This window comes from Pollicipes pollicipes, unplaced genomic scaffold (genome assembly GCF_011947565.3).
Source record: "Pollicipes pollicipes isolate AB1234 unplaced genomic scaffold, Ppol_2.1 Scaffold_4219;HRSCAF=4965_pilon_pilon_pilon, whole genome shotgun sequence".
NCBI classification, from domain to species: domain Eukaryota; kingdom Metazoa; phylum Arthropoda; class Thecostraca; order Pollicipedomorpha; family Pollicipedidae; genus Pollicipes; species Pollicipes pollicipes.
In genome coordinates, this window is record NW_023596448.1 from 15,720,626 (window position 1) to 15,736,060 (window position 15,435).

At 53.4% G+C, this 15,435-nt stretch overlaps 1 long non-coding RNA gene and 1 pseudogene across 1 annotated transcript; both read right to left on the reverse strand.

Annotated features, from left to right (window-relative positions):
- Positions 1 to 563: 563 nt before the first annotated feature.
- On the reverse strand, positions 564 to 14,998 carry LOC119094926 (chitotriosidase-1-like; annotated as a pseudogene).
- Positions 8,807 to 12,516, reverse strand: LOC119095382 (uncharacterized). The gene is made up of 3 exons (XR_005093871.1): positions 12,500 to 12,516; positions 11,608 to 11,721; positions 8,807 to 9,020 (listed from the first exon to the last, which is right to left on the reverse strand). It is a non-coding gene; the product is annotated as an uncharacterized LOC119095382 (long non-coding RNA).
- Positions 14,999 to 15,435: the final 437 nt, after the last annotated feature.

Consider the following 15,435-nt stretch of genomic DNA (forward strand, 5'->3'; position numbering starts at 1 on the left):
CTGCCCACCCGGACATCCCCGTCGACCACTGCTCCCTTGCCTCTGCCCCACCCCGGACACCGCCGTCACCACTCCTCTGCCTCTGCCACCCCGGACACCACCGTCAGCACTCCTCTGCCTCTGCCATCCCGGACACCGCCGTCACCACTCCCTCTGCCTCTGCCACCCCGGACACCGCCGTCACCACTCCTCTGCCTCTGCCACCCCGGACACCGCCGTCACTGCTCCTCTGCCTCCACACGTCCCAGACATCGTCTTCAGCCGCCCCTCTGCCTCTCCCCACGCGAGACACCATCTTCACTCAGTCTCTGCCTCTGTCACCCCGGACACCGGCCCTCACCACTCCCCTGCCTCTCCCCAACCCAGACACCGCCTTCATCACTCCCCTGCCTCTCCCCAACCCAGACGCTATCGTCACTGTTCCTCCGCCTCTCCCCACGCGAGACACCGTCTTCATCTCTCTTCTGCTCTCTCCATCCGAGGCGCTGATCGGCCAATCGTTCGCTAAGACATCTGAGTACCTGATCGCACTGTATTGACCTGGCGTATCGACCGACTCGCGCCCTCCGACAAGAACACTTGCACTCACACACGGACAGAGACACACATCACTAGAGCGCCACTGTGACCAGGCGTTCTCCATCGGCCCGCCTCTGTCGCTCGTGTGCATAAATAGACGCGCTCTGGGTTCGCATTGGTCGGCTCTATGTACAACGAGCTACGCCTCGGGTTTAATTCAGCGGGCGCATGAGCTTAACGGGAAAAACAATGCGGGGAAGCGAATGATGTCAATCGCATGCTTTTCTAATGTCTCACGTTTCGAATTAATGTATGGAACCAGCCCCCAATCGCTTACGAATCACACACTCAAACACTAATACTTTCCCTCTAAAGGTCTGTGCGTTTGCTTCGTGGGATTAGCACTTATATAGTGGGCAGGGGGGGGGGGTGGGTGGGTGGGAGAGAAGGGAAGAGGGGTATCTATCACCGGGCTTGCGAGGAAGCAGTGACGTATCCCAATATGGCTCTTAACTCTAGTCAGTCATCATCCCTACCGCATATGCTTATGCTGTTTGAGACAACACTAACTTCACACGATCTGGTGGGTGTTTCTACGCTCAGAATGGTCCGATACCGAAAGAGGCTCTAGAAAATGCATGAGATGTTCCATGGAAACCAGGTGCAGGAACCAAGTATTTGCAGCATGCATGGAAAACCAGGCTGGTAAGTCGACTTATTCGGTTGATACATATTTTATGTGCTTTGCATAAAGAGACAATGTGAAATGTTTGACAATCGAACGTCCACAACTCGGAGAACGCGCCTGGCATGCCATTGTCCTGCCATCTACGTACGATATATTTGAACAGGATCAAGAACAGGCACGCTTCTTTTCACTTTTGGCATTTCTCGCGGCAGATATCACTGGCAAAAACCACAGGCAGCCTGCGCCCCCGGAATGCCTCCGTCCTTCGTCGGGGACCCGAATCTCTCCACGGTCTCCGCCTCGTGACAGCGCGTCACCAGCAGCGCTTCGCACGACCAGCGCTGCAACCACCAGTGTTCGCGTCGCTCCACAGGTGGCAGCAGCGGCGGCTACACTGCCGGCGGCGGAACCGTGAAGGCCCAGCAGGCCTCGACGTTCTCCGCCCAGTCGCACACCTGACTGCTCCTCGTTGAAGACCAGGTCGCTGGGGCAGGGCATGTGGTGGCGCACCGAGCCCTGGCACAGGTAGTAGTGCTTGCAGTCGAGCGCGTCCCGGTGGAAGGTCACCTCGCCGTCCGCATTGTCACACACGACTTCGTTGGCTGCGGGCGGGGATTGCGTAAGAGGCGACCGGGACATTTGCATGGAGTGACGGCAGTCATGCATTATGATGGGACCTTCTGTCTGAAAGCATGAGTGGTTGCAAAATGAACGACATGTGACATCATGGGAGGATAACGTTATCACGCTGATGCCCTGCATAGCAGGCTTGGAAATACAGCTTGCCTCACCGGGCGGCACAGACGTGACCAATCAGCGCGGAGTTAACCTCCAGACAAGACGTGAACAACACAAGAAGATTGCAGGCTGCGAAACGTCAGCGCAGCGATCCAGAGCGTTGGGAACTGTTGCATGAAACCTGAGAGCTTCACTGGTCAAACGACGCTTTTTCAATTGGCAATGCCCACCGACCCTTTCGGGTGAGCCAATACCAACTGTCGCATGAAACCTAAGAACTTCACTAGTCAAACGACGCTTTTTCAACTTACAATGCCCACCGATCCTTTCGGGTGAGCCAATACCGAAATATTCATATTTTGTCACCACTAAAATTTGCTGAAACAAACTGCACCATCCTAATGTGGATGTCCCAACTGCTATAACGCTAACATACTGAAGCACTCGCAGTGGCTCTCACTATTCTACCTCGTACCGTTCCTGCGCTGGGGCGCAAAAAATCCCCGTCTCTGCTCACGCTGTGCCGTACGCTCTGCCGATCGGTCTGATAACTCACGGTCGGCCTTTTTGCCTGGCTTGAAGGCGGCGCCACCGTCGTACGTGTACTCGACGCGGTAGCCCTGCAGTGCGTCCTGCATGGCGTTGACAAGCGGATACGGTCCGTTGCCGCAGGCGCCGCGGAAGTCGTCCAGATCGGCAGCCCACACCATCACGCCCCCGAAGCCTAGGTCACGCAGCCACTCGACCTGGGGTCACCGGGTCACCGGGTCAGAGGGGCTCAATCAGTCACGGAGTCGCAAGGTGTGGCGTAGCAGGCACATGACCAGCTCTTGGTTAAATTGGCACTACTCAACTAACTGTTCTCATACGTCCAAAATAAAAAGGAAGATTAATAAAGGGCAATCAAAATAAAAACTTTGTCGACTGCAGTCGCTGGCCGGTTATCCACTGCCACGCTTGACCGTGACCCCAGACTGTGACCGTGTCCGCGGGCGGCCACCGTCGGCCCACCGACCTTGGCCGTGAGGGAGCGCTCGTCGTCGAACCCGACCCACTGGTCGCCGTTGATGGCGAACGGCACGATCTGTTCGTTGTCCCAGATGAGGGTGGTGTTCTCGCGCTCGAGGAAATCGCACACCTGGCGGACGGACGGGTCGGGTTAGCTCCGATCCGATCAGGTGAGGCCAGCTCAGGTCAGGCCAGGTCGTTATTGTGTCAGTCTGGTGTGGTCCGGTGCTCAGCACGTTAGTCGGGTCAGATCGTTACAAATATGATTTAAGTGAGTCCATCACCATACCAGTCAGGGCTTATTGAACAAAACCAATCGAGTCAGTCTCATCGAGTGAGACCAATCAAGTCGGTCTAATCAAGACAGATCAATCGAGTCAGACCAATCGAGTCAGACCAGTTGAGTCAGCACAATCAATGATAGGTCACATCTTGCGCTAGCATGCACAAGCATTCTACGACAATGACAAAACAATGACATTGTTGTCATGCTCAGTCCGCTACATAATCAATAAGTACAGACTAACTGTCGTTTTACCATTCCCAATAACATGCAACTTTGCTTTCCAATTTTCGTTCCCGCAACCTTTACACACGCTCGGGTCTTAGGGGTGGGTGGGTGGGTAAATTGACCCTCCCCAAAGGTTTTTCCAGAACAATTGACATTCCCGAGGGTTTTTTCAAAACGATTTCCGAAAAGCGTGGCGGAGCCACGCTAAATTTTGCATATCTGTAGATAACTAAATGGCGTTTTTTAGGTAAAAATGAGAAGTCCCTTGTAAGATCGCTGACCAATGACAGGTCAAAGACAGACTATGGCTTTCAGCGAAGGGCATTTATAGGGAAACGTTCAATGTGATGCAACAAGGGAGTGCTAGGCGAAGTCATGCATATCTGATATAACTTTTTAGGCAATAAACCAATTAAATTTAGAGCTACAACCAATCCAAGTGACCTAGGGTCAGATATGAAGATCAGAACCAGCCCAAAACTAACCTGCCTTTTTACTCGAGAGCTCAGTTTTATGGGGCAGTTTCTGGTGTTTATTCCGAGTTAATTAATGACAGGGACCGCAACAAACATTTTTCATGGACTTTTCAAAGGCCAGATTAAATCATCTATCTAAAATTACCCACGCCAACATTATATCTTTATGAACATACCTTATTTGACCCCCCAATGTCATAACTACAGGTACAGGAATTTAGATGCAGATCAGTCTACTGCGTGAATTACATGTTTCTAGCTATCACGTTTTCAGACCTCAGGAGGTCACATTGATCCCCACTCTAACGAAAGATATTAAGGCAGCCACCCGGGGGCGTGTTAAAAGCACCTTAATATTCTTCAAAACTTAGGTCAATATCCTGCGATCGGCTATAATATCGATGATCACTAGAGACGTAACCAATGGCTCTGCCTGAACACAATTAGGTGCGAAAGCTGATGTGATTTAGTTGGAGGACTTCTCCGTTACAGACCAGCTCCGTAGAATCTCTGCCAAGGGACGCTTCTAGCACGCACTTCACGGCAGCCAGCAGTCATCTCGCATGCGATCATTGCCCAAAACACTGCTGCGGACCCAAGGACGTCTCTAACCGCAATTCATAGTAGTTGGCGGAGGCTTCCTCTCGTGTCACCGTTACTTAGAACCACCCTATCTTCTCCCCACGCACCTCGTAGTAGGTGGTGAGGGCTTCCTCTCGTGTGACCGTGACTTAAAACCGCCCGATCTTCTCCCCACGCACCTCACGGTAGCTGGCGAGGCCTTCCTCTCGTGTGACCGTGACTTAAAAAACCGCCCGATCTTCTCCCCACGCACCTCACGGTAGCTGGCGAGGCCTTCCTCTCGTGTGACCGTGACTTAAAACCGCCCGATCTTCTCCCCACGCACCTCATAGTAGCTGGCGAGGCCTTCCTCTCGTGTGACCGTGACTTAAAACCGCCCGATCTTCTCCCCACGCACCTCATAGTAGCTGGCAAAGCCGGTCTCGCGCGTGAACCGGGCCGGCTTGCCGCCATCCATGACAGGGGCGGCCGATGTCGTACTCGACGCTGTTGTTGAGCGTGTACGTGCGACCGTACGTCGGCATGCCGATCAGCATCTTCTCCGGCATCGCGCCCTCCTTCACCCACTCCCGCGCCGCGTAGTCCTGGTGACGTCAGGCGAGGTTAGCCGAGGCCACGTCGAGGGAGGGGGGGGGGGAGGGGGTGAATGGGCGAATGGGTTCTGTGGAGCATGTGAAGCAGTTGGCGCTGCTGAGTTTACGAACGCAGGTGGTAGCATTTCGTCAGCACCTGTCAGAGTATCGTCGAATCTCATGCCACTTTGAGGAAGCCAAATTTTGATGTTGAGATTTTCAGCGAATGAGAATTGCGTCATAGTATGCATCAATCAAATGCAAACCCTCGGCGAAGTTAACAGTCATAAGACAAATTTGGGTTCAAGGGAACATATTTTGCGGCATGGTGTGTTTGTGCCCTTCGTGGTCTATCTACATGACGAAAGCTTGCGTCTATCGGTGAAGATAGGGTTGGAATATTTGAAATTTATCTGAGGCATTTATTTTACAACTGTGCACTACTGATAGATTATGATCAGATGATGATCAATAGTCATTTGACGTTCCGATATGAACATTCCATTTCGGGCAGGTCGTCATTCCGAGAACCTCTGCGGCTAGGTTCACGATCACTGGATGTTCTATCATGGGCAAAGTCAATGCAACATCTCTTGAGTTTCTTCCGAAAACAACGCTCCCATCTTAGATCACCAGAAATAATTTACGAGCTTTGGTAGTGAACGTGTCATGTTATTACGTCTGCATACATTATTGGTGAGGAATTCTGAAGGCAAGTGCTGTTAGCGCAATGGGAAACGTGGTGCACCAAGTCGGTGGCCATGTCAGCCAGCCAATGGGAAACGTGGTGCACCAAATCGGTGGCCATGTCAGCCAGCCAATGCATGCCAATGTCTCGCTTCGGTTTCAGCTCGAATGTCCGAGAAGAGAAGAACGATAAGGGCACTCCGAGGACGGAGCGCGATGTCCGGAGCACGATGTCCGGGAGCACGATGTCCGGGAGCACGATGTCCGGGAGCACGATGTCCGGGAGCATGATGTCCGGGAGCACGATGTCCGATGTCACGATGTCCGTGGTAGCCACACGCGCGAGTGAACAATCACGACCAGCCTTAACATGCGCGAGGAATACGTGATTCCCACGTGTCGATCGAACACTCACCACACTCATTTTGGACTCGTCTCTAGAGGCTGTCTCCAGTGGGTAGAGCGAGCGTTATGTCCCACCACGCTGTCCCAGTTGGTGGTGGAAGTCGTACGTCATGATGTTCATGAAGTCGAGGTGCTTGGCGATCTCCGGAACGTCGTAACTTAGAAAAACAGAAATACAATAAACATGCTGCGTAGGGGTTTCTAGTGCACGCATCTTCTAGTCTGGTATACGCGACGTCGACAAGCACGCATAGGTAAACATGAAGAAATGAATCCGTGAAAGGTAAATTGACACAAAATCATATGTAATCGTGCCAAGAACATTTGAGAGATTGAGGGATACGGTGTATTCCTCACAAATCGAGCTTTCATCGAGCTGACTGAATTGACTTGGATTCAGCCGCGAGACACCTCATTCTGAAACCGATAATTCGGGTAAACACATACTGGACGGGATTGAAACCAGCCGAGGCCGCCTTGTTCGGAGAAATAACTTGGTGCGATTCGTTGTTTGTACCGTTATGACATCAGCCCGGAAGCCCTGGAAACGCTACCACACCCTTCAATTTTGGAGCTCTCAGTACATCTATGCACTGACCTCCCCGGGATATATAGCACCTACTCACACCACACCACCTGTAGACGTCCCTGGGCATGCCCCTATTCTGCAGCCAGGGTAATCATGGACCCTCGCTTGCCACCCCTCGGTACCCTCCTGCGCCAACGTACCCGGAATAGATGGCTTCGGCACTGTCCGGCAGAGCGCTGTCAGCAGCAGACGCGATTTCTGGCTCGAGGCCGCCTCGCCCTCGAAAGCCAGCTTGAACTCCGCGAAATCAGCTTGCTGTAGGCCGAGCCGGTCCGTTGGAGCCGCCTGTAACAGAGATGACTGTTGAGGTCCTGTTCTCAGGGCCCGGATGCGGAGGGGGCAGGTTCACTCAGGCAGGCAGGCAGCGCCACGTGCGGCCGCTTGTTGGCGGCTGTGGGCGATGAAAGCTCCTTTCGAATGGCTGGCTAGGCCTGGCTGATGAATGCTCTTTCTTTTTATTTCTTGACGCACTTTGAATGACTTGGCAGCTGGATCAGGGCTTTAGGAATGTAGAGAAACTAGGAGATAGAGAGCTAGAGGCAAGTGAGATAGGAGGTAGAGAGCTAGAGTAGAGATGCTAGGAGGTGGAGAGCTGGATAAAAGAATCACTTCCGATTGGTGGCCGGGCTAAGGTTAAGATAAACGGTTTTACGTTATCCAGCATCCCACGCTGACAAAGGCAGACGGGAATAATGGCTGCAGTGCGATAGTTATCTAAGATACAACTCTATTTGACAGAAACGAAGCTCCCGTTTCCGGCACCATGACTGAAGGTCTAGTGTGATGACCTTATTTGAACTAATAAATCTTCAGATTTGATCTCGTGGCGGCCAGTGAAGTTGACCGGAGACAGCTGCGTTTATCGGAGCAAAGCACATGGACTAAAGTCGGCAGGAGCTGGAGCTGCGGAGCGCAGAACGCTGACTCACCTGGGGTACTCCCAGTCCACGTCAATGCCGTCCAGCTTCTTCTTGCGAATGAAGTCGACGGTATCGTACACGAAGTTGTTCATCTTGTAGTCGCTGGAAGTGAGCTCCTGGAAGGGCTCAGGTCCGGCAGACCATCCGCCCAACGCCAACAAAATCTGAGGCGGGGAGGCTGCTGCGTCACCATCGGGTCGGCACCTCGGCATACGGTTTCAATGCACTGGCCACCTCCGCTCAGTGCCGTCCGAGCCGGCCCTGAGCCGTGGTCCAGCCCGTAGAGACGTGTGCTGGGACAATGGCCGGAGACGGGGGAGAAGATCGTGACGTGCCTGCTCGACGGAGGGTGTGAGCGGGCAGAGACGTCATGGTTTGGGAAAGAGCAGGCACCTAAACGCACTTGGTCCTCGTGGAGGTCGACATAGGGGGAGCCCGTGACACTGAAGTCATAGTCCTACGCTCGTATTCAATGAAAACGTCATACCCTACTCTGCATCGCGTGTAACATTATTAAACCCCGAGTTGGGCCCATCAAAAGCGCACCATGCATCGATGATATTCGGACCATGTCCCTGGACCTTTTGTGAATTTTTAACAGCTGTTGTGGATGAGATTCTCTGAACATCCCTCCCCATAATTCCGCTGTCTCTCGGGAGTACACGGCAATGAAACCAACACGCTTCAAAAGCAATGGACATGACAGCATTCCATGTTTTTGCCTCAAATTTAGCCAAATTATCTCAACCACCTCGCCCGTCTCCTGGTATACAACGCTATTGACCGCACTGTGTAAGGCAGGGGGTAGTCGAGGCTGCGCACAGGACGTGTCAAAGTCTGGGCACGGGGGGGGGGGGGGCCTTAAGGCCGAGGGGTTCTTTCGGCCAAGGGGTCCTTCGGCCGATGGGGCCAACTTCATCGCTATAAAAACCCTTATTTTGGGGTATTCGTGAACCTTTCTAAACTCCAGATCGCATTCTGATGCCTCGATGGCCCGTTTGTAAATCAGACTACTGGTGCAAGACCGTTCAGGTCTGCCAAAGTAGCGTTCACCGAACACCGGCCGCGGCCACCGAAAGCCAGCCCGGCACCTTGAGCTTGTTGTTTGGCGTCCCGCAGGCGCAGCAGCTGCTGGTAGTCGCTGTCCTCGTCCCTGGAGTCCTGGTCCGGCGACGGCAGCTCGATCTTGCCCTGGCGGATCGACCCGAAGGCCCAGACCACGTGCGTGCAGAGGGCAGGGTCCAGGTCTGCCGGCGAGAACCGGCCGCGGCCAGGCCGGTCGCGCGCCCAGCTCGACACGTAGCAGAAGACCTTCGGCGCCGACACTGCCGGCCAAGGTCGAATTAAGGTCAGATCGGCGGCCTCGACGTTGGCGGCCGTGCTCGGCAAGACTTTGCGGGAGCTAATTATCTGTTAAGGACAACGTCAGTAGATAGAGAGTGGCATGAGGTGAAGTCACCCACATGCAGCAGCAAAAGCTTGACTTGCGATATGCGCACAGGGCCTACAGCAAGGGTATTGCTGGGGAATGTGGAACGGTGCATGTATGAAAAGAAAAGCAGGCATGCAAAAAAGTAGGTTCAGGCAGAGCATCATAGTGACCAGTTATGCATTACGTATTCATAATACATTAAAACATGTAGCCTTAGTCGGTCAGCTGTGTGGTGCATGGTTTTAGTTGCCTGAAAACCGCCTGATGGCATATTTTACAGAAGGAACAGCAGATCCAGCCGTGGTGCCGTGGTACATCTATAGCATCGCCGTTATGAATAACAAGCATGGGGCAAAAAGCAACAGCAATTACGAGCATGAGGCACAAGGCAGCAGCGATAGGCAGCGAGTCGTAACCAACACGAAGTGTATGCACTATATCATAGATAGTACAGCATTGATTCATGACTATAGTTTAACTGCGTTTCGTCCCCTCAGGCTTTTTTGCGCAGGGAGTGACGAATACGCCGCAGTTGTTTTATACTTTATACCAACAGGTGCAGTGAAGCATGCAGTATAATCTTAGCACGGCTGCAGTGGTGAAAGGTTACAGATGCCGCGCTGGCCGCAGTACTTCGTTCGACTACCGATGCGAAACCGTGAATCAACCAGGCATGCCTCCGCATGGTTCGGGCATGTGTCTGTGGGTCTGCACGGCTGTCTGCACGACTTCAGATCGAGAGCAGTCGAGGCGTGCGACGGACGCTCCGCCCTCGTGTTTGTTTCCCAAAGGCCTGCTCCAGGATTGATGAGCTTCGTGATCGAGGTCAGAAGCTCCCCTCTCGAGGTCAACGCCAATGGCCATCAACTAAGCCGGTGTCTTTCAGCGAGCGTGGCTGTTGTATCCGCCAATATCCCGAGACATCTCCTCTTGCGTTTCATTTCCCGACATGACCGATGTTTCTCCCTGGACGAACTAGGATGCCCCAGTGTCCTGCTTTACACTGTGATTGAGTTCTTTAGGTTTTGGGCTCATCCCAGGGTACAAATTTGGGTTAAACTCTTTTCACACCGAGCCATTCTAAGCACAGAACATCGGACACAGTACTACCTCTAATTAAACACCGAAAATTATCTAAGCTGCTACTTCACGCCTAAATCGGCTCCTTCAGCTTTATTCCGCATAATGTTTTGACTACAACACATCACTCACACCATAATATAATAAACAAACATGCTAATGAAGAGATTGTTGACTGGCCTTCACTGGACATCATAATGGTTCCTATCTTATCAATGTGAGCATTTGTTTTTCCTAGTTTCCAAATAAAGTGCGGTGGCTTGCAGTGGTGAAGGCCAAACAAACAATTATGTCGCTATTTTCTCCGGAGACCACTAAGCAGCAGCTGCAAAACCATATCCTGCACATTGTGATGCATTCGCAACAGAAAACAGAATACGACATGGTAACTACGATAACGACTAGACTACAGGAGCGAACGAGGTCTTTTTGCGAACATTGGCGGGCATGATAATCTCCGCTTGAACCAAACGAGCAGCTAGTCTAACACAATTCGTAAAACGTAAAAAGACGCAACATGACAGTCTCCTGGAGCGTCTTGCCTTGTTTTGCCGCCTGGCTGCTGTTATTCGTCCCTGGTTTGTCTTCCTCGGGGTCGTCTGGCGCCAGAGCGTGGCGGGATCCCTGATTCCAAGAATGGATTACTCCCATAATACAAGGGCGTCGGCTTCGGCGTGGGCGTAAGCTTCTCGTCCTGCATCGCCGGCATATCCAGCTGCTTCGGCTCCGTCACCATCGGGCTGCCATCTACAGCTGGCGCCACATGCGCCATCTGCTTGAGGAATGGATTGTCCCTGTACTGTGGCGGCGTGTCCGAGTCCCCGATAGCCGCTGGCCAAGTGCGGAGGTTCAGAAGGCCGTCAACAGATGTCGGCACTATGCTCGGCCGAGGTCGCGCGATCCTCGTCCGGATTGTCAACGTTCCTTGCGCCCGCCGTGGGTACGCTGCCGCCTCGTGTCCCATCAAGGTCGCCGGCTCTCGCGATGTCGTGGTGCCCGGCGTTACGGGCGTTTTCCGCTCTCCGGCGACTGGTGATGCCGGTACGTTCCTGCGCGCGGGGGCCGGCGCGGAGGCCTCTGTCGTCCCGTCTCCCGCCGCTGCCTGAGGCTGGAATGACGCGCTCACCGCCCCAGCTGCAATGTTCAGCCAAGCCCTTGTCAAGCGGCGTAAAGCGGGGATAATGGTTAGTTAGACGGACGTTTGCGGCTGCGCCCTGCCCCCCCCCCCCCCCCCCCCTATCGCATTCCCCCAAGCCCAGTGCGTGGTAAGCCGGCAAATCTAGCCAGAAGCCGATTAGCGTATCATGCAGAGATCCAGCTGTTTTAGCCGTCAGAGCCAGCCAAAAGCCCATTAGTACGTCATACGCAGCCGGGGCGCACCGGCCACGCGTTGTACTCACGGTTGTCGTCGAAGCGGTCGATGATGGCGTTGCCGCTGGTGCCGGTGCCGCCGCCGGCCGAGGTCAGCGAGATCTGACCCAGCTTCTGGACCGTCTTGGCGTCCGGGGTAATGCCTACGAGGCGGACACGGACGTGGCAGGTCAGACACGGACCGGAACAGAGGTCAGACACAGACAAGAGTGGGCCAGATGCAGACAGAGACAGATCATCCATGAGCTGAAACGGATCAGTACTGGCACTGGCCAGAACAGATAGAAATGGATTGGGTGCTGGGCGGAGCAATCACGCATGCGGCACAGTTGAGTTAGGTTAAATCCCAGTGGCTGAGACTGAGTAGTTTTGGTAGGGCGCCAAGGCAAATGCAAAACTTTTTTCTGGAGCGACAGCGCTTTATTAGATATGCCCGTAAATTGAAGGGAGCAGCCAGATGCATGACGGCTAAACGGACGTTATTGCGTGATCTGAGCGACATCCTGCCTTAGTATTGATTTATCACGTAATATCTAAGACCCTTGTAGATTTCAAGCCAGTGAGTTTGTTCTATAAGTCTATGAACGTTTTTTCACTGTGTAAGTATTTGTGCTCTGAGACTTAATAACAACTTTTGACTTAAGCCTTCACCCAAGCCTGATACTAATTCGAAATTCGAGAATAAACATCTAGATGCATCAATCAGAAGATTCTCCGTTTAATTTACATTTGGACGTAGAGAGCTTGCTGGTGACTAGGTCACCATGTACCCCCCCCCCCCCCCCCCCCGCCTTATTCAAATGTCCCCATCAAACATCTGTCATCCCCATGGGACTTCCTTCCAACATCATTTCGTCACCACACGCTACTGTTACATGGTTTCTCCAGACACCGCACATGTCACACTAGGCTTCTGCTCACCCTGCGCCTTCAGCAGGCAATGATGTCAGCGGTGCTGAGTTTGGAGATGATCGGCGCCGTAGATATCGCAGGCCGGGCCCTCGACGGCGAGATCTTAGTCCAGTCGATGTCCTTCTTCTTGTCCGACCGTGATATACCCAGCAGCTCCTCTCTGCAATGTTCACACATTTTGTGGACAAGGCTGCTGGATTGTGCTATTTTTCAGCATTTTGTCTTTAGCGTTTGATTATTGCGCCAACAACGTAAAGACATTTTAAGATAAACGCTATAATTTTAAAATTAAGTGCGGCTTTGACAAAGCTACTACAAAAAAATGAACACGCACGCTATGTGCGTTTGTCCGGGTAACATTTAGCTTGCAATCGCTCATTTGACCGCATATATATATATATATATATATATATATATATATATATATATATATTGGTATTGATATTTTCATGTAATCGCTCGGTCTAACATTTGTATCATAACATTTACCCGTCATAACCACGATGGCCGATCACACGGCGCGCGCCGACGGCACCTTACAAATACCGTCGTCTTCTATACAACGCCAAACGCATCTGCGTCGTCCTGTCCTCTCACCATACTGTTTTTCGGATACCCCAGCTTTGATGGGTCAGATGATTATGGCCCACCAAACCTGAAGAGGCCAAAAAAACAGCTTTGCCTTCTATTCGCCTCTATTCTATTTGCCTCTCTCTCTCTCTCTCTCTCTCTCTCTCTCTCTCTCTCTCTCTCTCTCTCTCTCCTGCTCCTCCTCTCCTCTCTCTCTCTCTCTCTCTCTCTCTCTCTCTCTCTCTCTCTCTCTCTCTCTCTCTCTCTCTCTCTCTCTCTCTCTCTCTCTCTCTTCTCTCTCTCTCTCTCTCTTTGACTCCTCTTCCTCTTCGTTCTTCGCTCACCTCATACCGTTCTCTCACTTGCTCCCTCCTTCTCCTCTGTTTTTCCTCGCTTATGCCGTACATTCCCCACCTGCCTCTTCTTCTCCCCTCTCGCTCTCTCTCACCTCATGTCGTACCTCCCTTACCTGCCCCTCTCCTCCTCCCCTCCTCCTCCTCCTCCTTTTGTCTTCGTTTATTCATGCCGTGTCTCTCTCACTTGCCTCTCCTCCTCCTCCTCCGTTTTTTCCACCTTATGCCGTACCTCCCTCATCTGCTCCTTAGCTCCATCCCCTTGTTCTCCCCTCACCTCATGGCCGAAATCAGCGGGTACTGGCGCCCTTACAGGCCGCCGCGTTGAAGTCGTCCATGTCCAAAGACCAGACCATGGCTCTGCCAGGCCCATATCCTTGATGAAGTCCATCTTGATGCGAATGGAGCGCTCGTCGTCGAAGCCGACCCACTGGTTGCCGTCGACCAGGTACGGCACGGACATGTCCGTGTCCCAGGTGTACTGGGGCGCCGTTGTAGAGCATCTCGCACAGCTGCCAGGCGAGAGAGAGGTTGTTCAGTGCTGCGGCGGGAAAACGGGCGACCGACAGCGTGAGGTGGAGAGCGGGTGGTCGAGAGTCGTGAGGTGGAGAGTGGGTGGCCGACAGCCGTGAGGTGGAGAGCGGGTGGTCGAGAGTCGTGAGGTGGAGAGTGGGTGGCCGACAGCCGTGCGGTGGTGGAGAGCGGGTGGTCGAGAGTCGTGAGGTGGAGAGCGGGTGGTCGAGAGTCGTGAGGTGGAGAGCGGGTGGTCGAGAGTCGTGCGGTGGAGAGCGGGTGGCCGACAGCCGTGAAGTGGAGAGCGGGTGGCCGACAGCCGCGAGACGTGGGGCTATCCATTGCATGCCCACACTGGATACTTGAACGTGAGTCAGTAAAAATTATACGCCCTTGCCTTTTCATTTTTCTGGGCCAATGCCTATGGGCGTTAGTATTAGAGCCAAGCTAACTGCTTGTACGATTGCGGGATGCGTCGACGATAATTTTGATTTGAGCACATACACATGATTTGACATGTGTTTGGGTGACATATGTCCAGTAAATCAGTACCCAGGGCCTTCAGGCGAACAGATTGCGCATGTTTTAGAGCATGGATTTTTCCTTCGTGGTTTCCAGACTAAAGTGACGCATTCGTGGCATACGGCCCAGTCATCTCCAGTCGGCAGGGATCCTTACAATGATGAGTGTTTCGGGGTAAGGGTGCAATGAAATGAATTATTAGTGTGGCCATCTGGTTATCGAATCAAAACAAATCGTGGTAATCATGCGTTTTCATGCCTGAAACAGTTCTACCAAGAAAATGTGTGAAGGTTTTCACGGCTTCATCGTCCCTCTGCCCCCCCCCCCGCATGCTGCCGGTAGGCAGTGACGCACTCTTCAGTCCGCCCCCTTTCCGCCGCATTCGTCTGCTCACCTCGTAGTAGGCCAGGGAGCCGGCCTCCTTGGTGTAGGTGCCGGCGTTGCCGCCTCCGCTGGCCGGGGCGTTTACGGCGGGGTTGGCCGGGTTGGCCAGAGTGAAGCTACGGCCGTACGTCGGCATGCTGCAACAACAGATGTCCGGGCGATTACGGCGGGGTTGGCAGGTTGGCCAGTATGAAGCTACGGCCGTACGTCGGCACGCTGCAACAACAGATGTCCGGGCGATTACGGCGGGGTTGGCCGGGTTGGCCAGAGTGAAGCTGCGGCCTTACGTCGGCACGCTGCAACAACAGATGCCCGGGCGATTACGGCGGGGTTGGCCGGGTTGGCCAGAGTGAAGCTACGGCCTTACGTCGGCATGCTGCAACAACAGATGTCCGGGCGATCACGGCGGGGTTGGCCGGGTTGGCCAGAGTGAAGCTACGGCCGTACGTCGGCACGCTGCAACAACAGATGCCGGGCGATTACGGCGGGGTTGGCCGGGTTGGCCAGAGTGAAGCTACGGCCGTACTTCGGCATGCTGCAACAACAGATGCCCGGGCGATTACGGCGGGGTTGGCAGGTTGGCCAGTGTGAAGCTGCGGCCGT